The following is a 26172-nucleotide window of genomic DNA, read 5'->3' on the forward strand; positions in this document are numbered from 1 at the left end:
TCAAAAATCAAACAGTGAATGGGCATCACCTTTAGTCTTAGTCTGGAAACCTTCTGGAGAGCTAAGGATATGTACAGACTTTAGATGGCTCAACCAAAGGACAGAAAAGGATGCGTATCCTTTGCCCCATCAAGCTGATGCCCTCGCATCATTAGGAGGAAATAGTTATTTTAGCACCATGGATTTAACATCGGGCTTCTATAACATTCCAATTCATGAGGATGATCGGAAATATACGGCATGCACAACTCCAGTAGGGCTTTATGAATATAATCGTATGGCTCAAGGTTTATGTAACAGCCCAGCTACGTTCTCACGCATGATGACATCTATTTTTGGAGACCAGAACTTCCTTTCGCTTCTTTGCTACTTAGATGATCTACTCGTCTTTGGCAAAACTGAGAAGGAAGCTCTTGATCGCCTGGAGATGGTGTTTTCCCGACTTAAAGAGCATAACCTGAAACTGGCGCAAAAGAAGTGCTATTTCTTGAGAAAAACAGTCAAGTTTTTGGGTCATATTGTGACTGAGAGTGGCATAGCAACCGATCCTGCAAAAGTGTCTGCAATCAGTGACATTAAATCCACAGACTTGATGGAAGTAGACGGAAATACTCCTTCACCAACCAAAATTAAATCTTTTCTTGGGATGGCGAATTATTATTCCCATTTCATTGAAGGTCTCTCGACTTTAGCTAAACCATTATTTAAACTGACTGCTGGACAGAAAGTCGGGAGAAGACATGGACAAAAGAAACCCTTCGTTTCCAAACCTAGGCGTTTAAGACCTGAAGACTGGACTGCAGAGTGTGACACAGCTGTAGAAAATATAAAACATGCACTTTCTCACACTGTTGTTCTTGCCCACCCAGACTTCCACAGACCTTTTCTTTTGTCTACCGATGCATCTTTGGATGGTTTTGGTGCAGTCTTGAGTCAGATTCCAGAAGATGAGACAAAACCTAGACCAGTCGCTTTTGCAAGTAAGACCCTGTCAAAAGCCCAGTCCCATTACCCTGCTCATAGGTTAGAGTTCTATGCACTGAAGTGGGCAGTTTGTGATAAATTCGCCCATTGGCTGAAGGGGACTAAATTTACAGTGCTAACTGATAACAACCCCCTCACGTATATAATGTCAAAGCCAAAGCTAGATGCCTGCGAGCAGAGATGGGTATCTAAGCTTGCCCCTTTTGACTTTGATCTCAGATACATACCTGGTACCAAAAACATCCCTGCTGATCTTTTGAGCCGCCGACCTTTTGCCAAAACATTAGAAGTCTGTGATGCACTTGAGACTAAATCTAAACATGTGACTTCCGAAACCATTCAGGAAACTTTCCGGTTATCAGTGAATGTGCACCATCAAATGGGTGAAAGCAGCATGGATTCTCAAGTTGAAAACCTGAAGGTGGTTAGTAGTGAAGGGGTAAAAGCTGTCTTTGAGTCCTGTCTCAACTGGGAAGCCAGTAGTCCAGTTCAGAGTATTCATCTAGCCCAGAATAATACTTTTGTCCATGGAGGTGTCAGCACTCTTCCAGTCTTCTCTGTGGAGGATATACGGATGAAGCAGAAAGCAGATCCCACTGTGTCCCGTGTTGCATTCTTTGTTGAAAGGAAAAGGAGACCATCACGTAGAGAGAGAGACAATGAAACTGCACCAGTAATGAGACTTCTGAAACACTGGGAAAAGCTTGAAGTAAAAGTTGGAGTTCTGTACCGCAGGTCCAAAGATCGGGTCGGTAAAGTCAGGTATCAGCTTGTGCTTCCCCTGTCACTGAGAACTGTTGCTCTCAGAGGAACTCATGACGATGCAGGCCATCAAGGACAAAGCAGAACCCTTCATCTTGTACGCCAGAGGTTTTTCTGGTCTGGTATGGACACAGATGTTAAGAAGTATGTCTCGCATTGTAAACGATGTGTAGTTGGGAAGACACAGGAACCTGAGGCCAGGGCTCCACTAGAGTCTATCAGAACGAATGCACCACTTGAGCTCGTATGTATAGATTTCTGGTCTGCAGAAGGAACCCATGGAGAGAGTATTGATGTTCTGGTCATAACAGACCATTTCACAAAACTAGCCCATGCGTTCCCCTGTCCCAACCAAACAGCCAAAGTAGTGGCTCAGAAATTGTGGAACAACTTTTTCTGCGTGTATGGCTTTCCGCAGAGAATACATTCTGACAAAGGTGCAAATTTCGAGAGCAAATTGATAGCGGAGTTGTTGCTGGTGTCTGGTGTTGAAAAGTCCCATACCACACCGTACCATCCTATGGGCAATGGCCAGACAGAGAGGTTTAATCGCACCCTTGGGAGCATGATCCGCTCTTTGCCGCCTCGAGCAAAGGAAAAGTGGCCGCAAATCATTCAGACACTCACGTTTTCCTACAATTGTACTACCCATGAAACAACAGGGTTTGCGCCTTTCTACTTAATGTTTGGAAGGATTCCTAAGTTACCTGTAGACGTCATGTTTGGAAGTGCCCTCAGAAATGAGGATGTTCAGACTTATGATGAGTATGTGAAATCTCTTCAGAAGGATCTTAGAGAAGCTGTGCACATTGCTAAAAGCAATACTACTGATGCACAGAGAAAACAGGCCCAAGGGTATAACAAAAGATCCAAGGGCGCTCCTCTGGAGGTTGGAGACCGTGTTCTCTTAGTAAATAAAAAGGAAAGAGGAAAAGGAAAGTTGGCGGATGTGTGGGACTCAGCAGTTCATGTAGTGATATGGAAAGATCCGTCAATGCCCATCTACAGAGTTGAGAATCCCACAACAAAGAAAAGCAAAGTTGTCCATCGTAACTTCCTCCTTCCAGTCAATTTCCTTCCATTGGAAGAGCCGGACATTGAATCAACAGTCTTATCAACAGTGTCAGGAGATGAAAAAGATCAAACAGAAGATCAAAGATCTTTGTTCAGTATGGGAAGAGAATCAAGGAGCAGTAGAACAGTGTAAGATTAATAAGGGAATTAAGATCAATATAACTCAAAGGGGATTGAATTACAGGAAATAAGAACCGAATTATTATGCAAACTATTCAGAATTAATATTTAACACTTTATCAACTATTCGTCCACCGATAAGTTGAGATTAGGGTATTTTACCAATTCTGGACAGAATATTATTCCGTGGCCTACGGTAATAATATCATAAAGTTATGATAACTGATTAATATGAGCAAGGTAGCAAAATCTTTTTAGTTTAAGGCAGTAACTTGTAAGCACACAGCACAAGACGCTTGTATGTAAAATCAACCAAGACTTTATTGAACTACTCTAATACACACAAACTAAACTAACAAAAACACACAAACATTCATTCAAACAGTTACAGAGAAAAGTGATGTTATTAACGGAGTGTGAATGGAGTCCCAAATGTCTAGCGTTAGACACTATTTCTTGACCGCAACCTGAGAGAATCAAACTACTAGCACTTTAATCTTAGTTCGTTTTCTTAATAAGATTTGCACCAGTTCAGCCAGAATTAGGAGAAATTGTGTACTTGCGTTTGGATGCTCCTGTAAGCGCGTGCGTTCCCGTCTGTGACGCAGTTGCTGGAGGGAATCTCTTCGGCGCTGATTGGCTGGCAGTCGGTCGATGGTGCGTTCTGAGGGACAGCACTCGATGGTGAATGGTTGGTTGGCTTTGCCGGGTGGCGCTTCGTTCGCGGGATTTCCTGGATTGCGGGTTGCTATGCAACGGAGTTTCCTCTGAGTCTGGAGCGACTCTGAGAGGAGTTTCTTTGACGAAGTTCAACGAAGGATCTTACGGAAGAGTTGATGAGTTTTGAGTGAGCTCTTGGTGGTTTGAAGAGTATGTAAGCATACACGCTGGACGATGGAAAGGTCAGCAAGAGCAAAAGTCACTGCAAAAGCGAGGCACAAGGCAGGCAAAAAGCAAGGCAAAAAGCAACTCATAGCTGCTTGTCATTGGGTTATAAGCGTGTCCATCTGACCCGTCCTTCCTAGTGCGACAGCCAATCAGATATTGTCTTGGGCGGGACCTACGCCCCGTTCTCCGGTTCTTGCATGTAATTAGCGTAAAGTCCACATGATCACGTGTGCCCAAACTCCTGAGAGTTTAGTTAAACACTTTAATAAGTAAACTTAATAGTTTAAATATGGTGCATCCTACACACATCTACTTTATATCAACATTCTAGAAATCATTTACCCATCAAGTAGGTACCAAAATACATATACTTCCCATAGTGGAGGTGGAACTAAATAAGGATTTCGCTGTGATAAGTGTTTAACACACAAAATTAACTTCAGTAATATACAGCATACATACTACAGAGAATACACATGTATGAGGCAACTTCTGGTGATTAGTTCCTATAACTGAGGTAGAAAACCTTACAAATAGGCTGTAATGAAAGTTAAACACACAGAAAGAACTCCACAGGTTACATAAAATATACATGATACTTAAGATATATGTGAGGTAAATACTGGTGATCAATTCAGCTTATTGGAAGCAATTTTGAGATCGTTGTTTGTATTAAACAACGAGTGGGTTAATTTCAGTCTATTGGTTTTGGAGACAAAAAGTCTCTGGAATTTACAACTGCAGAAAGGGGGGTGTCCCCTGGTTGAGGGTTTCTGGTGATTCTGGGCCATAAGAATGCTTTAGCATCCTTCGTTTCCTGATAAGGCTGTGGATTTATGCATTGGGGTCACCACAGGGTTCTTGGCCATTTGGTCTTAAGTTTGTGGAACAAAGAGGAATCTTTTCCTGCTGTCCTGGCATCGCTGGTTTGAGATTAGACACACACAAAAAGGGGAAGGGGGGTGACATCTCCTTTAGCCATCTCGCCACCATGACTGTGTTTTATGACTTACTAATGGTTCACTAGGGAATCGTTCCGAACTGTGGAATGTGGTGTTGGGTTAATATGAAATGGACTGTTCAAGGATAATCCTACATATTCCCCCTTTCGGTCGGTGATGTTCCAGGTGAGGACATCGGCGAGCGCTGGATAAAATAGGCAGAGAGAGAGAGACAACACATACAAACACAACACAACACTCCATTACTTAGCTGAGTTCTGGTGCAAGATTTCGCTTTTGAGAATATTGTGGGCCTATGGCGCGACAGGTTAACAATTATGATGATGATGGTGGCTTTTCTTGATTACCCTAGTTTTGGTTGTGCGACGCACGGGTAGGGGCGTAATCTCAATTAAATTGGTCGAGTTCTCAGATCGGGATCTGGTTCTGCTCGCTCGCATTGAGTCTTGTTCTACATCGGTTGCGAGAGTGCCATGACTGGTAGCTCACGGGACTCTGCAATCCACGTTTTTGCACAGTGGACGTAGTGAGTCAATCCTATCATCAGGCCCTATACCAAGTTTTTGTAGGTTTAAGATTGTTTAGGTGAGAGGAGTGGAGAGTGGAAGAGAAGGAAGGGAATAAAGAAAGTGAGCATTAGTAATGACTTCTAGCAATTACTTCTTGTTAGTGGGGCAATCTCAAAAGAGTGGGTGCATATCAGTTGAACAACTCTGAGTAAGGTGTTTATGAAGACAATTGAGTGTTTCATGAAATAGGGTGTAGTGTGTGGTGTAATTGATCTGTGTCAGTCACTTTTGGTTTCCCCCTTTTCTTGTCTGTTGGAGCCCAAGTGCCCTTTTATCTGGTTTCGGTGGACCCAACGTAGGACTGGCTCATTGCGCTTTTGGCTCATCTTGATTCGGTATGCGACAGGTGAGAGCTTGTCCACGATTTCATGGGGTCCTGTCCAGCGAGGCAGGAACTTCTTTGACAGGCGATGGGGACCCGATTGTTGTGACTGCACAAAATTGTAGTACCACACTTTGTCTCCGATGTTGAATTCTTGGTGAGAGGCCTTCTGGTCGTAATAGGCTTTGCGACCTTCTGCACTTTTCTGTAGTTGTTGTTGCGTAAAAGCAAAGGCGGTTCTTAGATGGCGATGCAACTCTTCAAGATACTGGTGGGTGGTATATGCCGTGACAAGGCTCATGTCACCTGGCTGGTAGAGCAGGTGGAGCGGCAGTGTCATTTGCCGTCCCGTCATTAGCTCAAAGGGTGGCACCCCAGTGGACTTGTTAGGAGTTGCTCTGATAGCCATTAGCACTAGCGGGAGCTTGATATCCCAATCCTTTTGGTTCGCAGACACATACTTCTTTAGCATGCTGACCATAATGTCTGCTCCGATGTAGATATCGTGTGGCAGGTCGGGGACAACAAGGAAGTAGTGACTTAGGTGTCTGTCGTTCCAGCACATGTCTAGGGCACAGACAGTCTTAGAGGTAATCATGGTTAAGGAGCATGGATTCAGAGGGAAGCGGTTATGCTTGGTGGCATGTGGCAGTTCAGGTTTGTCTTTCTTTAAGGCTCTGAAGAGCTTCAGGCTGATGGCTGAGTTTTCGGCCCATAGGGCTAGCACCGAGTCAGGTACTGACATGCCTTGAATGTCTATAGCTGTCATCAGTTGAAAGCCATTTGAGCCTGGTTCTGTGGTTTTGAATGCGCACAGAAGAGAAGTTTGACTCTTGCCATGTGGCACCAAGTTCGAGACTTGCCTTGGTCTTGGGCTTGCGTTTTCGCTCATTGAGCTGGAACCAGTGTCTGTGACTTGACAATGCGCTTCTGTGGAGCATTGTGAGTGAAAGGGAAGGGGCTCCCGAACTTGGGCCCATATCTTTAGTTGCTTAAAGTCTATTAAGGGCTCAAAGCGATTCAGCAGGTCTTTGCCGATGAGAAGAGGGTATGTGTCCAACGGCGAGATGTACACAGGGTGTATAAGGCTCATTGGTCCTACGGTCAGGTGGATTGGGGCCACCTGCTCCAACCGCAGTCCCGTGTGGGAATAGGCTTGAACGTTGAGTGCACACTTTTGAAGTCTGAGGGTTCCACTGGTTCTTTTGGTTCTTTCTTGAATTTCTTCTAAGAGCTGAGTGGACATTAGGGTGATGTCGGCTCCCGTGTCTACCAGGGCCTCTAGTTTGACATGGTGTTCTAGTGTGATGGAGAGATAGAACTTCCTTGCCACACCTTTCTCGATGAGGTCACCCAGAAGTTGAGGAACTGGAGTTTGGGTTGAGACAGGTAGAGTGTTGTGGTTTGTTTGCTGTTGCTCGCAGGGGTGACAGACAACCAAGATGGCACTTTCTGGTACTTGAGTGGTTCCATCCTCCTCTGGTTGTTGGAGGTTTCCATGGTATGAGTTGACATGTGTCGGATCAGGTTCTGAATCTGTTGCTAGGCATTCAGGTTCAGTCTCTTGTTTCCTTGACAATGGGGTTATGGCAGCTTGACTTGTCATGTTTTGAGGGTGGTGAGTGTGAGAGAGGTGGTTATTGCTCTGGTTGATGTGTACCAGGTGGTCGCTGTTCCCTTGCTTCACCTCTAGTCACGCCGAATCTGACTTGTCTTTCTTTTCCCATTTCCTGTCCTCTTCATTGCGTTTGAAGAATTCTTTCATGAACATCTGCATCATTTCTTGTGAACTGATACCTGGTGCAGTCTGTTGTTCTTGTGTGGACTCAGTGTGGGGTTGGTCTGATTGACGCCTGGGTGGATTTCGTCGTCGACCCCTTGGGCTAGTTGTTCCTGGGGGCGTGTGTCGCTTTCCTTTAGACGTCCAGTTGGGCTCCCATGAACCTTTTCCTCTTGAGTTTCCATATGACCGTGTCTGGTTCCATGAATTATCCCAGCGGTTTTCGTGCGGCCATGACTGGTCCCATGATTTCTCCCAGTGGTGTCCAGACGTGTGTGGCGTGTCTCGTTGCTTGTGCCAGTGATTGTTTGGTTGTTTGGGTCTGACACTGTCATGAGAGTCCCGTTCTTTTCTGAAGGAGGATTGTCTTTGTTCTTTAGGTGGCAGATTGGTGCTTTCGTGATGCTGGGTGCCCTCTAGGGCTAATCCTTGATGTTGAGTATTGAAATCACAAACTGCTGGGGGTTTGGATCCCTTTTCTGAGGCCATCTTTTGTTTGCCATAGGCTTTGTGGGCCAAGTCCCTCAACTGTTGTGTAGTCATTGTGCGTGGACAGGCCATGACGCCTAGGTGGTGGCTTACTCCAGGGTGGAGGTTTCTCAGAAAGAGGGTTTTGAAATTCAAGTCATCCTCCATGTCAGGTTCATTACGTGCGCCAAAGTATGCTCGTCTGAGTCTGTTGTAAAAGGCTTGGGGTGTCTCGTGCCGGCCTTGTTTGGTTTCTAGCGCGGCCACCAGTCCTTGGTCTGCCTCTGGGTCTGCAAATTCTTTGATTAGGGCTTCTCGGAGGAGGTGGAAGTCTGACTTGGTGTGTGTAGGCTGTCTATCCAAGAAACTTCGCACCTCAGGACTGGATGTTGTTCGAAGCAAATAAAGTCTGTCTCTGTCTGTCACATTGGATCTCATTTCCAAGTGGAATTCAATATCTTGCAGGTAGGCCTGGACATCTTGACTTCCTGCCACATTTGGGGTGAATTTGTTGATGTTCCTGGCCAGCTTGTCAAGGTCCTTGAGTTCCAGGCCAGGTGCAGCTTCATAGTCGGTTCGGAGAGACCCCCTTCTCTTGTCAGCAGGGTAGCGCTCCTCCATGACAGCTGTATAGGGCTTTGGTGGTGATTCTTCACTTTTTCTTTGATGTGGCAGTCCCAGGATAGGGGACGCAGCTCTGCTGGGCAGGGGTGAGACCAGAGGACGCCTTGTCCTGGTTGGCTCAGGGTGCAGCTCATACGCATGCTTGAGTTCCTCTCTGATTGAGTCGGATTCTTCTTTTACATAGTCGAGCTGTTGAGTCAAGTCGCTGATCTGATTTCGTGACCTTTCAAGATGGTTTTCAAGGGCCTTTATTCGGCTGTTCTTGTCTCTGAAGTCAGCCTTGGCTTTTTCCAGTAGCTGCTCTGCATACTGTAACTTGTTGGCCAGATCATCTTGGGCAGCCCTAGCTTGTTCTAATTCTCTGTTGGTGGTTGTCAATGTTTCTTGAAGCCTTTCGATTTCCTCTTTGGCGCCTGGCTCCACCTCGTCGGACCCTTCCTGTTGGTCCTGTGCTTCCAGTTCTAACTGCTTGATGCGTTGTTTTGCGCGAGTCAGCTCCTCCTGGAGGTGAGCTTCTTGCTCATCACTCAGTTTGAGTGAGGCTATCAGCGTGTGACTTAGGGAGCCAGTGATCTTTGCTATCTCTTTGTGGTTGTAGCTGCGCGTTGGATCCTGTGTTGTGATGTCAGAGATGTTGGCATCCAGTTGTTCTTGCGTGTGCTGTCGTAGGTTGTTGGCAGCCTGGGGCAAGAAGTTGCATGTCACGATACTTAACCAGTTCTCTAAGTCTTCCCAGTGGGTGGTGTGATCATCGGTGCGAGACATGTTGGCACAAGGTAGGGAAAACCTGGAAAAGAGACTGGCACAGATCTGTGAAAGTGTGTGTGAGCTAAGTATGTGATGGGTGGTTAAGTGTGGTTTGCTGGAGCTGTGGGCCTCCTTTGACGTGTACTGCTACTCGTAGTCTCTGTGGGAGAAAATAGTGCAGCTTGGAGGATACAGCTGAGAGGAGGGAGAGTGAGCAAAGACCAGACAAAGCAAGGTGATATTCAAAGACAGTAGATAGCAATCAGGGCTGTGAAACAAAGAACTAAAAATAAAATAATAGTAATATTCTCAAGGAAGGGAAGAATTTTTTTTGTAAATAATTCAATAGAGATACTTCAATGAAGGTCAAATTGAAAGGTACCTGGAATCTCTTAATTCTGTGTATTATTGTCGTTATAACTTCCTCCTGGTAGAAAGAAAGTGTTAACGACAATAATCGTGCTCCTTCTTATAGGATCGACACCATACACCTGTTACGTGCTCCTTTTTTTTTTGGAATGCGTTAAGTGAGCGGTAGTCGTTTATGGTTCCTCCTATCAATTTATTTATTAATTTATTTATTTATTTGCCAATAAATTTATTTTAATTTTATTCCAATTTATTCGACTGTGTAGGATGCCAAAATGTAGGGTAGCGTGCGGTGCAAGGAGGGTGAATTCACACAACTGTTAAAACTTCAGAATGTTTGCGAACAGTTTCTTTGAAAACTTCCTGTAATTACTGATTGATTCTCACAGGTTCAGTTCCAGAAATATCATGGGTAGAAGAGAGAAGAAGCAGAAAAGACAAGGAAGGAGTTAAATGCAAGTGAGGGAAGGGATACTGACTCAATTAGCATGTGGATCTAGTTGACCAATAGTTATGCTATGGTTATATGCTAATCCACTAAGCCTTGTTGCGATTAAAGGCTGCTTTTATTTGGTGCACATCTAAATAAGACAATGTCAAAAGGGAGTTGTTTCCACTTTATCATTAAACTCGCAGAGTGTTTTATCTATACATTTATGTCAATAAATATATACATACATTACTGCTCCCACTGAAAATAGGAGAAGGGAAAATGGAGCGGAAGGGAAAACAATACTGGCAATAGGAGATTTTGAAAACAAAATTAATTAAAAAGAAAATAAGAAAATAAAATAAAATAAAAATAAAATAAAATTAATGTAAAATTAAAAGTAAATAAACAAAATTTTAATTATCGTAGTCTCTTTATTGAAAACAAATGAACGATGAAGTTCCTCGTTATTTGTTTAAAAGAAATGAGACTAACAGTGTAATCCAAGCGTTAATAATAATTAACATGCAAAGGGACCGCCCATGACGGTACAGAATGAGAGAGAAAACAAATGAAAATGGGAAATAAACAACAAAACAGAGTGAATAAATAAAGTAAAATAAAGGAATAAAAAAAAAGGAAGAAAAAAATTAATAATAATAAAATAATACAAAAATAAAGAAAAATAAAATGGCTGATCTAATTGGTAACTGGTTTACTTAAACTTTGAAGGTCAAGATTTCCTATTACACAATTGAAGAGCTATTGCCAATGTAATGCTTAGGGTATTGGTGATTACGATTAGCCTAGATTTAACTCTAGTTAATTGTATATTCGTCACAAATTAAATACTTCTGAGTCAATATTCCTTTAATGGGGATAGGGAGGTGAAAAAAAAAATAAAGTAAAACATAAAATGGGAATGTTCACAGATTGTTAGAGTGGAGATGTGAAAAGGTTAAATCATTTCAACACTGCTACACAACACACTGCATCCAGCTTCAGCGAGCCACACCAATGCTTGCGCTAACCTACGAGGCTAATGGCTTTAGCATAGACTTCCGTGAACACCTGAGTTGTTTACAAAAGTGCGCGCATGCGCACTTGAGGGTCAACCCGAAAATCTTTTAAGACTTCCGTGTCACGGCTGTTACTATGGTGACGCACAGCCTAACAGTTCAAGACGCACGTGGGTATGTCTGCGTGCAGACAAAGTTCAAAACATTACATGAAATGGCGGCGCATTTCAGTATTACACAAACACTGGGCGCTTATTCTTTACGATATGGCGCTCAATAAATCTCAGCTCTTTGTGAGTGAGGCAAAATATTTCGTGCACTGCAGATGCACTGTTAAAACAATAACGTTATTGCGATCTCGGCGGATCGGAATTCTTCGTGTCAGTTTCTGTGGACACGCAACACAGCATGCAGGATTTACTGCATCAATTTACTTGATCAAGTTTAACAAAACTCCCATTCAAATCAGGCTCGGACACATGTAGTGTTTCACGAGTAACAGTATCTACTTCACCAAGTGAGTCAATACAAACAGGTACATTAGTTAGCTACTCTAATGTCAACCTAGGGAGACAGCTTAGTTGATTTAATATTGGAACACGCAATAATTAATCAATCTAGCTATAACAAGGCCTTTTAGAAAGAAAGTAAGGAACACGCTTACTTCTCTCCTGGTGCGCTGTAAGGCGACTTTCTTTTGTCTCAACAGACAATCTTAAATTCGTTTACTGCAGTTTTAACAATAACAACAAAACACTTATACAAACTAAACGTGAGTTTAGATTTCCATTCATTCACACAACGCCCTGTTATGCGCTCTTAACGTTACACATCAACAATAAAATACTCGTTTTCCTGTGTCTCTAATCTATCTTTCCGGACCAATAGATTAGATACAATCACAAATGACTTGTTTTGTGCTTACAATTTAGTTTAAACTGCCCGAAATATGTCTCCACCAGATATGTAAGATTAATAAGGGAATTAAGATCAATATAACTCAAAGGGGATTGAATTACAGGAAATAAGAACCGAATTATTATGCAAACTATTCAGAATTAATATTTAACACTTTATCAACTATTCGTCCACCGATAAGTTGAGATTAGGGTATTTTACCAATTCTGGACAGAATATTATTCCGTGGCCTACGGTAATAATATCATAAAGTTATGATAACTGATTAATATGAGCAAGGTAGCAAAATCTTTTTAGTTTAAGGCAGTAACTTGTAAGCACACAGCACAAGACGCTTGTATGTAAAATCAACCAAGACTTTATTGAACTACTCTAATACACACAAACTAAACTAACAAAAACACACAAACATTCATTCAAACAGTTACAGAGAAAAGTGATGTTATTAACGGAGTGTGAATGGAGTCCCAAATGTCTAGCGTTAGACACTATTTCTTGACCGCAACCTGAGAGAATCAAACTACTAGCACTTTAATCTTAGTTCGTTTTCTTAATAAGATTTGCACCAGTTCAGCCAGAATTAGGAGAAATTGTGTACTTGCGTTTGGATGCTCCTGTAAGCGCGTGCGTTCCCGTCTGTGACGCAGTTGCTGGAGGGAATCTCTTCGGCGCTGATTGGCTGGCAGTCGGTCGATGGTGCGTTCTGAGGGACAGCACTCGATGGTGAATGGTTGGTTGGCTTTGCCGGGTGGCGCTTCGTTCGCGGGATTTCCTGGATTGCGGGTTGCTATGCAACGGAGTTTCCTCTGAGTCTGGAGCGACTCTGAGAGGAGTTTCTTTGACGAAGTTCAACGAAGGATCTTACGGAAGAGTTGATGAGTTTTGAGTGAGCTCTTGGTGGTTTGAAGAGTATGTAAGCATACACGCTGGACGATGGAAAGGTCAGCAAGAGCAAAAGTCACTGCAAAAGCGAGGCACAAGGCAGGCAAAAAGCAAGGCAAAAAGCAACTCATAGCTGCTTGTCATTGGGTTATAAGCGTGTCCATCTGACCCGTCCTTCCTAGTGCGACAGCCAATCAGATATTGTCTTGGGCGGGACCTACGCCCCGTTCTCCGGTTCTTGCATGTAATTAGCGTAAAGTCCACATGATCACGTGTGCCCAAACTCCTGAGAGTTTAGTTAAACACTTTAATAAGTAAACTTAATAGTTTAAATATGGTGCATCCTACACACATCTACTTTATATCAACATTCTAGAAATCATTTACCCATCAAGTAGGTACCAAAATACATATACTTCCCATAGTGGAGGTGGAACTAAATAAGGATTTCGCTGTGATAAGTGTTTAACACACAAAATTAACTTCAGTAATATACAGCATACATACTACAGAGAATACACATGTATGAGGCAACTTCTGGTGATTAGTTCCTATAACTGAGGTAGAAAACCTTACAAATAGGCTGTAATGAAAGTTAAACACACAGAAAGAACTCCACAGGTTACATAAAATATACATGATACTTAAGATATATGTGAGGTAAATACTGGTGATCAATTCAGCTTATTGGAAGCAATTTTGAGATCGTTGTTTGTATTAAACAACGAGTGGGTTAATTTCAGTCTATTGGTTTTGGAGACAAAAAGTCTCTGGAATTTACAACTGCAGAAAGGGGGGTGTCCCCTGGTTGAGGGTTTCTGGTGATTCTGGGCCATAAGAATGCTTTAGCATCCTTCGTTTCCTGATAAGGCTGTGGATTTATGCATTGGGGTCACCACAGGGTTCTTGGCCATTTGGTCTTAAGTTTGTGGAACAAAGAGGAATCTTTTCCTGCTGTCCTGGCATCGCTGGTTTGAGATTAGACACACACAAAAAGGGGAAGGGGGGTGACATCTCCTTTAGCCATCTCGCCACCATGACTGTGTTTTATGACTTACTAATGGTTCACTAGGGAATCGTTCCGAACTGTGGAATGTGGTGTTGGGTTAATATGAAATGGACTGTTCAAGGATAATCCTACATATTCCCCCTTTCGGTCGGTGATGTTCCAGGTGAGGACATCGGCGAGCGCTGGATAAAATAGGCAGAGAGAGAGAGACAACACATACAAACACAACACAACACTCCATTACTTAGCTGAGTTCTGGTGCAAGATTTCGCTTTTGAGAATATTGTGGGCCTATGGCGCGACAGGTTAACAATTATGATGATGATGGTGGCTTTTCTTGATTACCCTAGTTTTGGTTGTGCGACGCACGGGTAGGGGCGTAATCTCAATTAAATTGGTCGAGTTCTCAGATCGGGATCTGGTTCTGCTCGCTCGCATTGAGTCTTGTTCTACATCGGTTGCGAGAGTGCCATGACTGGTAGCTCACGGGACTCTGCAATCCACGTTTTTGCACAGTGGACGTAGTGAGTCAATCCTATCATCAGGCCCTATACCAAGTTTTTGTAGGTTTAAGATTGTTTAGGTGAGAGGAGTGGAGAGTGGAAGAGAAGGAAGGGAATAAAGAAAGTGAGCATTAGTAATGACTTCTAGCAATTACTTCTTGTTAGTGGGGCAATCTCAAAAGAGTGGGTGCATATCAGTTGAACAACTCTGAGTAAGGTGTTTATGAAGACAATTGAGTGTTTCATGAAATAGGGTGTAGTGTGTGGTGTAATTGATCTGTGTCAGTCACTTTTGGTTTCCCCCTTTTCTTGTCTGTTGGAGCCCAAGTGCCCTTTTATCTGGTTTCGGTGGACCCAACGTAGGACTGGCTCATTGCGCTTTTGGCTCATCTTGATTCGGTATGCGACAGGTGAGAGCTTGTCCACGATTTCATGGGGTCCTGTCCAGCGAGGCAGGAACTTCTTTGACAGGCGATGGGGACCCGATTGTTGTGACTGCACAAAATTGTAGTACCACACTTTGTCTCCGATGTTGAATTCTTGGTGAGAGGCCTTCTGGTCGTAATAGGCTTTGCGACCTTCTGCACTTTTCTGTAGTTGTTGTTGCGTAAAAGCAAAGGCGGTTCTTAGATGGCGATGCAACTCTTCAAGATACTGGTGGGTGGTATATGCCGTGACAAGGCTCATGTCACCTGGCTGGTAGAGCAGGTGGAGCGGCAGTGTCATTTGCCGTCCCGTCATTAGCTCAAAGGGTGGCACCCCAGTGGACTTGTTAGGAGTTGCTCTGATAGCCATTAGCACTAGCGGGAGCTTGATATCCCAATCCTTTTGGTTCGCAGACACATACTTCTTTAGCATGCTGACCATAATGTCTGCTCCGATGTAGATATCGTGTGGCAGGTCGGGGACAACAAGGAAGTAGTGACTTAGGTGTCTGTCGTTCCAGCACATGTCTAGGGCACAGACAGTCTTAGAGGTAATCATGGTTAAGGAGCATGGATTCAGAGGGAAGCGGTTATGCTTGGTGGCATGTGGCAGTTCAGGTTTGTCTTTCTTTAAGGCTCTGAAGAGCTTCAGGCTGATGGCTGAGTTTTCGGCCCATAGGGCTAGCACCGAGTCAGGTACTGACATGCCTTGAATGTCTATAGCTGTCATCAGTTGAAAGCCATTTGAGCCTGGTTCTGTGGTTTTGAATGCGCACAGAAGAGAAGTTTGACTCTTGCCATGTGGCACCAAGTTCGAGACTTGCCTTGGTCTTGGGCTTGCGTTTTCGCTCATTGAGCTGGAACCAGTGTCTGTGACTTGACAATGCGCTTCTGTGGAGCATTGTGAGTGAAAGGGAAGGGGCTCCCGAACTTGGGCCCATATCTTTAGTTGCTTAAAGTCTATTAAGGGCTCAAAGCGATTCAGCAGGTCTTTGCCGATGAGAAGAGGGTATGTGTCCAACGGCGAGATGTACACAGGGTGTATAAGGCTCATTGGTCCTACGGTCAGGTGGATTGGGGCCACCTGCTCCAACCGCAGTCCCGTGTGGGAATAGGCTTGAACGTTGAGTGCACACTTTTGAAGTCTGAGGGTTCCACTGGTTCTTTTGGTTCTTTCTTGAATTTCTTCTAAGAGCTGAGTGGACATTAGGGTGATGTCGGCTCCCGTGTCTACCAGGGCCTCTAGTTTGACATGGTGTTCTAGTGTGATGGAGAGATAGAACTTCCTTGCCACACCTTTCTCGATGAGGTCACCCAGAAGTTGAGGAACTGGAGTTTGGGTTGAGACAGGTAGAGTGTTGTGGTTTGTTTGCTGTTGCTCGCAGGGGTGACAGACAACCAAGATGGCACTTTCTGGTACTTGAGTGGTTCCATCCTCCTCTGGTTGTTGGAGGTTTCCATGGTATGAGTTGACATGTGTCGGATCAGGTTCTGAATCTGTTGCTAGGCATTCAGGTTCAGTCTCTTGTTTCCTTGACAATGGGGTTATGGCAGCTTGACTTGTCATGTTTTGAGGGTGGTGAGTGTGAGAGAGGTGGTTATTGCTCTGGTTGATGTGTACCAGGTGGTCGCTGTTCCCTTGCTTCACCTCTAGTCACGCCGAATCTGACTTGTCTTTCTTTTCCCATTTCCTGTCCTCTTCATTGCGTTTGAAGAATTCTTTCATGAACATCTGCATCATTTCTTGTGAACTGATACCTGGTGCAGTCTGTTGTTCTTGTGTGGACTCAGTGTGGGGTTGGTCTGATTGACGCCTGGGTGGATTTCGTCGTCGACCCCTTGGGCTAGTTGTTCCTGGGGGCGTGTGTCGCTTTCCTTTAGACGTCCAGTTGGGCTCCCATGAACCTTTTCCTCTTGAGTTTCCATATGACCGTGTCTGGTTCCATGAATTATCCCAGCGGTTTTCGTGCGGCCATGACTGGTCCCATGATTTCTCCCAGTGGTGTCCAGACGTGTGTGGCGTGTCTCGTTGCTTGTGCCAGTGATTGTTTGGTTGTTTGGGTCTGACACTGTCATGAGAGTCCCGTTCTTTTCTGAAGGAGGATTGTCTTTGTTCTTTAGGTGGCAGATTGGTGCTTTCGTGATGCTGGGTGCCCTCTAGGGCTAATCCTTGATGTTGAGTATTGAAATCACAAACTGCTGGGGGTTTGGATCCCTTTTCTGAGGCCATCTTTTGTTTGCCATAGGCTTTGTGGGCCAAGTCCCTCAACTGTTGTGTAGTCATTGTGCGTGGACAGGCCATGACGCCTAGGTGGTGGCTTACTCCAGGGTGGAGGTTTCTCAGAAAGAGGGTTTTGAAATTCAAGTCATCCTCCATGTCAGGTTCATTACGTGCGCCAAAGTATGCTCGTCTGAGTCTGTTGTAAAAGGCTTGGGGTGTCTCGTGCCGGCCTTGTTTGGTTTCTAGCGCGGCCACCAGTCCTTGGTCTGCCTCTGGGTCTGCAAATTCTTTGATTAGGGCTTCTCGGAGGAGGTGGAAGTCTGACTTGGTGTGTGTAGGCTGTCTATCCAAGAAACTTCGCACCTCAGGACTGGATGTTGTTCGAAGCAAATAAAGTCTGTCTCTGTCTGTCACATTGGATCTCATTTCCAAGTGGAATTCAATATCTTGCAGGTAGGCCTGGACATCTTGACTTCCTGCCACATTTGGGGTGAATTTGTTGATGTTCCTGGCCAGCTTGTCAAGGTCCTTGAGTTCCAGGCCAGGTGCAGCTTCATAGTCGGTTCGGAGAGACCCCCTTCTCTTGTCAGCAGGGTAGCGCTCCTCCATGACAGCTGTATAGGGCTTTGGTGGTGATTCTTCACTTTTTCTTTGATGTGGCAGTCCCAGGATAGGGGACGCAGCTCTGCTGGGCAGGGGTGAGACCAGAGGACGCCTTGTCCTGGTTGGCTCAGGGTGCAGCTCATACGCATGCTTGAGTTCCTCTCTGATTGAGTCGGATTCTTCTTTTACATAGTCGAGCTGTTGAGTCAAGTCGCTGATCTGATTTCGTGACCTTTCAAGATGGTTTTCAAGGGCCTTTATTCGGCTGTTCTTGTCTCTGAAGTCAGCCTTGGCTTTTTCCAGTAGCTGCTCTGCATACTGTAACTTGTTGGCCAGATCATCTTGGGCAGCCCTAGCTTGTTCTAATTCTCTGTTGGTGGTTGTCAATGTTTCTTGAAGCCTTTCGATTTCCTCTTTGGCGCCTGGCTCCACCTCGTCGGACCCTTCCTGTTGGTCCTGTGCTTCCAGTTCTAACTGCTTGATGCGTTGTTTTGCGCGAGTCAGCTCCTCCTGGAGGTGAGCTTCTTGCTCATCACTCAGTTTGAGTGAGGCTATCAGCGTGTGACTTAGGGAGCCAGTGATCTTTGCTATCTCTTTGTGGTTGTAGCTGCGCGTTGGATCCTGTGTTGTGATGTCAGAGATGTTGGCATCCAGTTGTTCTTGCGTGTGCTGTCGTAGGTTGTTGGCAGCCTGGGGCAAGAAGTTGCATGTCACGATACTTAACCAGTTCTCTAAGTCTTCCCAGTGGGTGGTGTGATCATCGGTGCGAGACATGTTGGCACAAGGTAGGGAAAACCTGGAAAAGAGACTGGCACAGATCTGTGAAAGTGTGTGTGAGCTAAGTATGTGATGGGTGGTTAAGTGTGGTTTGCTGGAGCTGTGGGCCTCCTTTGACGTGTACTGCTACTCGTAGTCTCTGTGGGAGAAAATAGTGCAGCTTGGAGGATACAGCTGAGAGGAGGGAGAGTGAGCAAAGACCAGACAAAGCAAGGTGATATTCAAAGACAGTAGATAGCAATCAGGGCTGTGAAACAAAGAACTAAAAATAAAATAATAGTAATATTCTCAAGGAAGGGAAGAATTTTTTTTGTAAATAATTCAATAGAGATACTTCAATGAAGGTCAAATTGAAAGGTACCTGGAATCTCTTAATTCTGTGTATTATTGTCGTTATAACTTCCTCCTGGTAGAAAGAAAGTGTTAACGACAATAATCGTGCTCCTTCTTATAGGATCGACACCATACACCTGTTACGTGCTCCTTTTTTTTTTGGAATGCGTTAAGTGAGCGGTAGTCGTTTATGGTTCCTCCTATCAATTTATTTATTAATTTATTTATTTATTTGCCAATAAATTTATTTTAATTTTATTCCAATTTATTCGACTGTGTAGGATGCCAAAATGTAGGGTAGCGTGCGGTGCAAGGAGGGTGAATTCACACAACTGTTAAAACTTCAGAATGTTTGCGAACAGTTTCTTTGAAAACTTCCTGTAATTACTGATTGATTCTCACAGGTTCAGTTCCAGAAATATCATGGGTAGAAGAGAGAAGAAGCAGAAAAGACAAGGAAGGAGTTAAATGCAAGTGAGGGAAGGGATACTGACTCAATTAGCATGTGGATCTAGTTGACCAATAGTTATGCTATGGTTATATGCTAATCCACTAAGCCTTGTTGCGATTAAAGGCTGCTTTTATTTGGTGCACATCTAAATAAGACAATGTCAAAAGGGAGTTGTTTCCACTTTATCATTAAACTCGCAGAGTGTTTTATCTATACATTTATGTCAATAAATATATACATACATTACTGCTCCCACTGAAAATAGGAGAAGGGAAAATGGAGCGGAAGGGAAAACAATACTGGCAATAGGAGATTTTGAAAACAAAATTAATTAAAAAGAAAATAAGAAAATAAAATAAAATAAAAATAAAATAAAATTAATGTAAAATTAAAAGTAAATAAACAAAATTTTAATTATCGTAGTCTCTTTATTGAAAACAAATGAACGATGAAGTTCCTCGTTATTTGTTTAAAAGAAATGAGACTAACAGTGTAATCCAAGCGTTAATAATAATTAACATGCAAAGGGACCGCCCATGACGGTACAGAATGAGAGAGAAAACAAATGAAAATGGGAAATAAACAACAAAACAGAGTGAATAAATAAAGTAAAATAAAGGAATAAAAAAAAAGGAAGAAAAAAATTAATAATAATAAAATAATACAAAAATAAAGAAAAATAAAATGGCTGATCTAATTGGTAACTGGTTTACTTAAACTTTGAAGGTCAAGATTTCCTATTACACAATTGAAGAGCTATTGCCAATGTAATGCTTAGGGTATTGGTGATTACGATTAGCCTAGATTTAACTCTAGTTAATTGTATATTCGTCACAAATTAAATACTTCTGAGTCAATATTCCTTTAATGGGGATAGGGAGGTGAAAAAAAAAATAAAGTAAAACATAAAATGGGAATGTTCACAGATTGTTAGAGTGGAGATGTGAAAAGGTTAAATCATTTCAACACTGCTACACAACACACTGCATCCAGCTTCAGCGAGCCACACCAATGCTTGCGCTAACCTACGAGGCTAATGGCTTTAGCATAGACTTCCGTGAACACCTGAGTTGTTTACAAAAGTGCGCGCATGCGCACTTGAGGGTCAACCCGAAAATCTTTTAAGACTTCCGTGTCACGGCTGTTACTATGGTGACGCACAGCCTAACAGTTCAAGACGCACGTGGGTATGTCTGCGTGCAGACAAAGTTCAAAACATTACATGAAATGGCGGCGCATTTCAGTATTACACAAACACTGGGCGCTTATTCTTTACGATATGGCGCTCAATAAATCTCAGCTCTTTGTGAGTGAGGCAAAATATTTCGTGCACTGCAGATGCACTGTTAAAACAATAACGTTATTGCGATCTCGGCGGATCGGAATTCTTCGTGTCAGTTTCTGTGGACACGCAACACAGCATGCAGGATTTACTGCATCAATTTACTTGATCAAGTTTAACAAAACTCCCATTCAAATCAGGCTCGGACACATGTAGTGTTTCACGAGTAACAGTATCTACTTCACCAAGTGAGTCAATACAAACAGGTACATTAGTTAGCTACTCTAATGTCAACCTAGGGAGACAGCTTAGTTGATTTAATATTGGAACACGCAATAATTAATCAATCTAGCTATAACAAGGCCTTTTAGAAAGAAAGTAAGGAACACGCTTACTTCTCTCCTGGTGCGCTGTAAGGCGACTTTCTTTTGTCTCAACAGACAATCTTAAATTCGTTTACTGCAGTTTTAACAATAACAACAAAACACTTATACAAACTAAACGTGAGTTTAGATTTCCATTCATTCACACAACGCCCTGTTATGCGCTCTTAACGTTACACATCAACAATAAAATACTCGTTTTCCTGTGTCTCTAATCTATCTTTCCGGACCAATAGATTAGATACAATCACAAATGACTTGTTTTGTGCTTACAATTTAGTTTAAACTGCCCGAAATATGTCTCCACCAGATATGTAAGATTAATAAGGGAATTAAGATCAATATAACTCAAAGGGGATTGAATTACAGGAAATAAGAACCGAATTATTATGCAAACTATTCAGAATTAATATTTAACACTTTATCAACTATTCGTCCACCGATAAGTTGAGATTAGGGTATTTTACCAATTCTGGACAGAATATTATTCCGTGGCCTACGGTAATAATATCATAAAGTTATGATAACTGATTAATATGAGCAAGGTAGCAAAATCTTTTTAGTTTAAGGCAGTAACTTGTAAGCACACAGCACAAGACGCTTGTATGTAAAATCAACCAAGACTTTATTGAACTACTCTAATACACACAAACTAAACTAACAAAAACACACAAACATTCATTCAAACAGTTACAGAGAAAAGTGATGTTATTAACGGAGTGTGAATGGAGTCCCAAATGTCTAGCGTTAGACACTATTTCTTGACCGCAACCTGAGAGAATCAAACTACTAGCACTTTAATCTTAGTTCGTTTTCTTAATAAGATTTGCACCAGTTCAGCCAGAATTAGGAGAAATTGTGTACTTGCGTTTGGATGCTCCTGTAAGCGCGTGCGTTCCCGTCTGTGACGCAGTTGCTGGAGGGAATCTCTTCGGCGCTGATTGGCTGGCAGTCGGTCGATGGTGCGTTCTGAGGGACAGCACTCGATGGTGAATGGTTGGTTGGCTTTGCCGGGTGGCGCTTCGTTCGCGGGATTTCCTGGATTGCGGGTTGCTATGCAACGGAGTTTCCTCTGAGTCTGGAGCGACTCTGAGAGGAGTTTCTTTGACGAAGTTCAACGAAGGATCTTACGGAAGAGTTGATGAGTTTTGAGTGAGCTCTTGGTGGTTTGAAGAGTATGTAAGCATACACGCTGGACGATGGAAAGGTCAGCAAGAGCAAAAGTCACTGCAAAAGCGAGGCACAAGGCAGGCAAAAAGCAAGGCAAAAAGCAACTCATAGCTGCTTGTCATTGGGTTATAAGCGTGTCCATCTGACCCGTCCTTCCTAGTGCGACAGCCAATCAGATATTGTCTTGGGCGGGACCTACGCCCCGTTCTCCGGTTCTTGCATGTAATTAGCGTAAAGTCCACATGATCACGTGTGCCCAAACTCCTGAGAGTTTAGTTAAACACTTTAATAAGTAAACTTAATAGTTTAAATATGGTGCATCCTACACACATCTACTTTATATCAACATTCTAGAAATCATTTACCCATCAAGTAGGTACCAAAATACATATACTTCCCATAGTGGAGGTGGAACTAAATAAGGATTTCGCTGTGATAAGTGTTTAACACACAAAATTAACTTCAGTAATATACAGCATACATACTACAGAGAATACACATGTATGAGGCAACTTCTGGTGATTAGTTCCTATAACTGAGGTAGAAAACCTTACAAATAGGCTGTAATGAAAGTTAAACACACAGAAAGAACTCCACAGGTTACATAAAATATACATGATACTTAAGATATATGTGAGGTAAATACTGGTGATCAATTCAGCTTATTGGAAGCAATTTTGAGATCGTTGTTTGTATTAAACAACGAGTGGGTTAATTTCAGTCTATTGGTTTTGGAGACAAAAAGTCTCTGGAATTTACAACTGCAGAAAGGGGGGTGTCCCCTGGTTGAGGGTTTCTGGTGATTCTGGGCCATAAGAATGCTTTAGCATCCTTCGTTTCCTGATAAGGCTGTGGATTTATGCATTGGGGTCACCACAGGGTTCTTGGCCATTTGGTCTTAAGTTTGTGGAACAAAGAGGAATCTTTTCCTGCTGTCCTGGCATCGCTGGTTTGAGATTAGACACACACAAAAAGGGGAAGGGGGGTGACATCTCCTTTAGCCATCTCGCCACCATGACTGTGTTTTATGACTTACTAATGGTTCACTAGGGAATCGTTCCGAACTGTGGAATGTGGTGTTGGGTTAATATGAAATGGACTGTTCAAGGATAATCCTACAACAGCTGCATGGATTTTTCAAGGTGCCGCTTTCAAAGCGCCTCAGAGTACTGGAAAATGTGCTGTAAAGGAGACCAAAGAACATGTCACAGAGTTGGAAAAATCAGTCTGCATAAGTCAAACAAGAGAGAAAGATCTTTCTACAAGGAGTGAAAGCGGACATACTGAAAGTTCTAGCGATGAACATGAAGCAAGAGATACAGACTCTGACAGTGAGCAGTCTGAGGATGACAATAGTGTACATGGATGTAAACCAGATCACTTATGCTGTAGGGATGGAAAAAGGCTCCAAAAATCTGTTGACAATCAGAGTGTTCAAGGTGAATCAATCGTCATGTCAAGTAATGCCAGTTCAATGAGCAGATCATTCAAAAGCTCTAAACACCAAGCCTCAAGTTACAAAAGTGGACATGGACAGAGAAAGTCCCTAAGAACGGTGACTGTAGCAGATACTGCCTTAGAACCAAGTGAAGGAACAGTGAGAACCAGGGCAGGAAGGCTAGTGAAACCTGTCAGGCGCCTGCTCGAGTGTATGAGCATGATCTTGACTGAATCGGGGCAAAAAGATCCTCTCGCAGAGTTGCTCAAAATTGTGTCAAGTTTGATAGAGAGTTAAATTGATCCTTAAAGTAAAATGTTAAGCTGAACTTAAGAACTGACCAGAATTAAGAACTGAGTGAGGATTTGAGAAGTACTTTTTGTGGGAATTTATGGTAATATGTATAAGGGCATATTTCTCCCGAGCAAAATGTTTTGCTATTCACGTGAATGACTTAAGTCTGGGAATTCTACATTAAAGGAAAATGTCTCACCTACAGCCTTAAAGTTTGCTGAAATTTAGGAGGGGAGAGTGTAGTGAATGGAGTTTTTCATGGTAACTGTTCCAGCAAACTTTTATTTGTTCAATAATTAAATCGGTTATAGAAGTCAAAACAAATACTTTAAACATTCTTAATGCAATTTTTATTTTTCTCTGCAACAAGGAAAATGTGTATTTTTATTTATAATTAACATTTTGAGTTTGTTCTGTGAGTGACGTCATTGATAATGGACCGGTCGCGCCTGCTCTCTCAGAACAGCCTGTGACTGGAGAGAGTCAGGTATGTCTGTGCAGTGCTCTTCATTTAAGAGTAAAATATACTGTATAAAGTGATGTTCGAAGTCAATATTTATCATAGAAATGTCATGAAACCGAAACAAGTTGATATATTCACTTTTCTGAGTACAGTTTGATGCATTTTCTGAGTTTCATGAACGCACGTGTTTGTTTGATGTTGCCGCCCGCGCGCCAAACTAGAGTGCGGGTTTTTCCTTGTAAATACATTTCTTGAAATATAATTTTGGTGGATTGAGTCTGTAGAAATGTTGTTTTGTATATTGAATGTCTGTAACTTTAGTTTGGATGCTAGAATGTATGTTTATAGCCATATGTGTGGCCTGTATTAGATGAATTGCAGTTTCTGTAATGGAGGACAGTACTTAATGTGTCTTTTCTCATACATCCTTCAGCTGAGAGAGAGAGTGAACCTGAAGGCGTGTGTGTTAATTGTCTGTCCTCTTGTCAATAAACTGCAGGTATGTTTAACAATAAAAGAAAAAATCCACTATACGATCTAACAAATTGAGACATTTTGGCTAAAATCTTAATGTAATAATATGTACTTTTAATGGAATTTTATTTCTTTAATTTGATTTTTGTGAATGTGAATTTCCATAAATAAGACACAGAGAAATTGATTATTGTAAAACAAGACTTTATTGTATAAAACGTAGAACAGCCTGTGACTGGAGAGAGTCAGCTGAGAGAGAGAGAGTGAACCTGAAGGCGTGTGTGTTAATTGTCTGTCCTCTTGTCAATAAACTGCAGACGTGGTCCACCGAAGCCAGTGGTGTCGTGGGGGTTTTCTTGTGGTGTGAGACCAGATCCGCTACACTCTGGTGCTCATTTTGTCCACAGCTGCCTGCCTGTTCACCAGCAATCAGTCAGATCCAGAGTCTGGCATTGAGTAAATGGTGCCAAGTGCCCGAACAGTGTGTTTGTTTCATTTCATTCAGCTTACGGGTTTTGGATCCTGCCCTCATAAGCTGCTCATTGCGTTCAATGTGCCTAAATGAAGGTGTCGGTGTAACCGGTGGCTCGCGATGCTGTGCATGATGCTTGGCCAGCGACCCCAGTTAGATGACTTGTCTGCGTTGTGTAGCGTTGTAGACACAGACACAGGACAACATGCGGCAGTTTCACTGGATTTAATCTGATATATAAAACAAATACAAGCAGCCTCTGAGTGAATCGCCCTTATAATGCTTCTCTTCGGTGCATTAACAATCCCAAGAGGAAAATACAGAGAAAACATACCTGAAATATAAAACAAATAAAAGCAGCCTCCGAGTGAATCCCCCTTATAATGTTTCTATAAAACAAATGTGATGTACATTTAATCACCATGTGCTTTCATCTCCACATACTGTATATAGGCCAAAGACAAAAATATAACTTAAATAGGGTAAAATGACAAAAATAACCACACAGATAAGTAAAATAACACAATACACATAAATTGCAGTGAAGATTTAGGCATAAAAGCATTAATAACAATAAAGATTAAATAAGATTATCAGGAGCCAGAAAATTCCTCACCTTTTCAGTGCGTAAACAATGCAAAAAGGGAAGAGGAGGAGACCAAACAGGAAATTAAGTTGGATCATTGGAAAATTGGGGCAAAGTTGTTCCCATGTGTAAAATGTGTCTTGTTTTGTTTAACAATGTGTTTTTATCTGTTGTAAAAGCCCCCTATGGACAGGTGTTGAAAATTAGCACATGTGCTATAAAACTTTAAACAATGCATGTGGTTCGTCCAATGTTATTGCTATGTCCATATTAAATAAATAAATAAATAATAAAAAATTGTCAGGCAGGTATACCAAGCATATGAAAATAAACCATTTTGTGTGAATTATAATAAAGAATACATACATTT

Source organism: Scardinius erythrophthalmus (genome assembly GCF_964197995.2).
Source record: "Scardinius erythrophthalmus genome assembly, chromosome: 9".
Taxonomy (NCBI): domain Eukaryota; kingdom Metazoa; phylum Chordata; class Actinopteri; order Cypriniformes; family Leuciscidae; genus Scardinius; species Scardinius erythrophthalmus.